Source organism: Marmota marmota, unplaced genomic scaffold (assembly GCF_001458135.2).
Source record: "Marmota marmota marmota unplaced genomic scaffold, marMar, whole genome shotgun sequence".
NCBI lineage: Eukaryota > Metazoa > Chordata > Mammalia > Rodentia > Sciuridae > Marmota > Marmota marmota.
The window spans coordinates 803,865-807,253 of NW_026000108.1; positions in this window are offsets into that span (position 1 = coordinate 803,865).

Genomic DNA, 3,389 nt, shown 5'->3' on the forward strand with positions numbered 1-3,389 from the left:
AGGGGGAGGGGGAGGGGAGGTAGAGGGAGAGGGAGAAGGAGAAGAGAGGAGGGGAGGGGAGGGAAGGGAAGGAAGAAAGAACACTTTGCTCACCAGGGACAAAATATAAGCCCTAACATGCCCCACCCAGTTACCTATTTCTTCTAGTCACATACTACATACCTACAGTTACTACCCAGTTAAGCCATATCCACGGATTAATCCACTGATAAGGTTAAGGCTTTTACAACCCAGTCATCTCACCTCTGAATATTTTTGCATTGTCTCACACATGAGCTTTAGGGGGACACCTCATATCCAAACCGTAACACTGCCAATGACAGGACTTCACTCTTTTTTGTAGCTGAATAATACTCCATTGTGTATGTATACCACATTTGAAAGGAAAGTGACCAGAACACTCGGAGCGACCAAGAGATCTTTTTGCAGAAGTGCAACAGAGGAGAAAAGAGAGAAAGAGAAGAAAGAGAGAGAGAGAGAGAGAGAGAGAGAGAGAGAGAAAAGAAAGAGAGAGCAAAAGCAAGAGCAAGAGAGAGCAAGAGAGTAAGAGAGCAAGAGAGGGGGGGCCCAGCAGGAGGGAGTTTTTATAACCCAAATCTAATGGGGCCTCTGGTCTGCAAGCTGCCTTGTTGGCACAAGGGGGGTTGAGTGTTGAGCCTTGAGTGGGGGTTGAATGTTCAGCTTTGATGCAAACAGGTGATAAAGGACCAGACAGAGGGGGGTTTGAGTGCGTGGGCCACCCTGCAGATAACATAGTTCAGCCTGTTCTGCAGCCAACAACATTTTCCTTAGCCATTCACCCTTCAGTGAACACCTAGTTCGTTCCATACGCGGGCCATTTGTAAATAGTGCTGCAGGAAACATGCCAGGCCAATGTATCTTCAATATCCTGGCTTTCCACTCCTTTGGCTATGTACCCGGTAGTGACATTGCTGAGCTGTGTGGCAACAACTCTCAAGCTCACTTTTTGGGGAACCTCCGTCCTACCTTCTGTAGCGGCTGCACTAACTTCTGTCCATACCGCAGTGGGGTTTCCTTTCTACACAGCCTCACCAGTATTTGTTATTTTTTGTCTTTTTGATGACAGCTTTTCTAACTAGGGTGCAGTGACATCTCACTGTGGTTTTGATTTACATTTCCCTGATGATTAGTGAGGCTGAGAATTTCTTCTATGCTTATTTTGGCCATTTGACTATCTTTTGAAAAATGTTAACTAGGTTATTTGTGGGTATTTTTCTGTTAGTTATTTAAATACTATGGAGGGGCTGGGGATGTGGCTCAAGCGGTAGCGCACTCGCCTGGCATGCGTGCGGCCCGGGTTCGATCCTCAGCACCACATACAAAACAAAAATGTTGTGTCATACAAAGATGTTGTGTCTGCCGATAACTAAAAAAAAAAAAAAAAAATACTATGGAAATCAATCACTTGTCAGATGAATAGTTTGCAGATATTTTCTCCCATTCTGTAGGTTGTCTCTTCAATATGAACTGTTTTATCTACTGAACAGAAGCTTTTCAGTCTGACATAATCTCATTTGTCAGTTTTTACTTTTATTGTCTGTGCTTTGGGGGTCATATCCCAAAAAACCAACCAAAAAAAATTTCATTCAGACCAATGTTCTGAAGCCTTTCTCCTATATTTTCTTCTGGCAGTTTCATATTTTTGGGACTTACATTTAAGTTTTTAATCAATTTTTAGTTTATTTTTGTATATGGTGAGAGGTAGGGGTCTAGTTTCTTCTGTATATTCTGAAGACTTTCCTTTCACCAATGGAGATTCTTGTTTTCTTTATTGAAAAGCAGCAGTTGGCTGTAAATATGTATATTTATTTCTGGCTTCTGTGATCTGTTAGTATGTGTGTCTGTTTTTATGTCAATATCATGCTGTTTGGATCACTATTGCTTCATAGTGTTTTGGTTTTTTTTTTTTTATGTCACAGCCTTTCATTTTTTTCTCAGGATTGTTTTGGTCATTTATGACCTTTTATGGTTCCATAAAAATTTTAAGTGCCTTTTTTTTAAGTTAATAGACCTTTATTTCATTCACGTGGTGCTGAGAATTGAACCCAGGGCCTCGCACACATGAGGCAAGTGCTCTACCACTGAGCCACAGCCCCAGCCCTAAGTGCCTTTTTTATTTACTATTTTGGTAAAGAAGACCATTACCATTGAGATATCTAAGGAACTGCATTGAACATACAGACTGATCAATTTGGGTAGTACAGACATTTTAACAATATTAGTTCTTTCAATCCATGAGCATGGGATATCTTTCCATTGTTTTTGTGTATCCTCTTCAATTTATTTTATCAGTACTTTCTAATTTCATTTAGAGATCACTTCCTTGGTTAAGTCTATTCCCAAGTATTTTTTTATAAGTATTGTGAATGGGATTGTTTTCTTTTTTTTTTAATATTTATTTTTTAGTTTTAGGTGGACACAATATCTTTATTTTTATGTGGTGCTGAAAATCGAACCCAGTGCCTCACGCATGGTAGGCGAGCACGCTACCACTGAGCCATATCCCCAGCCCGGGATTGTTTTCTTGATCTCTTAACAAATTCATTATTGGTATATTAAAAAGTTAGTGGTTTTGTATGTTGGTTTTATGTCCTGCAAACTTTTAAAAAATATTTATTTTTTAGCCATAGTGGGACATAATATCATCTTTATTTCACTTATTCATTTTTATGTGGTGCTGAGGATCAAACCCAGGGTCTCGTACGTGGAGGTGAGCGCTCTACCACTGAGCCACAGCCCAGCCCCTTACTCAGGCATTTTTTCTTCTTTTTGATAAATTTTGCTGTGAGATTCTTCACTATATTTTTTTTAGATTTTTAATTACTGAATTCTTTAGCACAAGATTTCTGATAGTTCTTTCTTATGATCTCTCTTTGCTAAATTTCTCATTTATATTGTAAATTATCTTCTTAATTTTGTTAAATTATCTGTGTATAACCTCTTACATTTCATTAAGTTTCCTTAGAATTTTCCTCCTCCTCCTTCTTCTTCTTTTTAAAATGGGGTCTTTCTTGGTTGCCAGACTAGCTTCAAAGTCCTGGGCTCAAGCAATCCTGCCTCATCCTCCATAGTAGCTGGGACTACAGGTGTATTAGGCCACCACACCTAGTTGTTTAGACCACCACACCTAGTTCAGGCCACCACACCTAGTTCAGGCCACCACACCTAGTTTGAATCATTATTTTTGATTACTTTTCAGATAATTCTTTTCTTTGGGGTCTCTCGCTAGAGAGTTGTTTTCCTTTGCAGTTGTCTGGTTACCTTGGTTTTCACGCTTCTGGGGGCCACAGGAGAATGGGTGGGGCCTCCTGGCTGCTTCTCAGGACTGAGGGCTGCTGGGCAGGGCTGTCTGACTGCCTCCAGGGAAG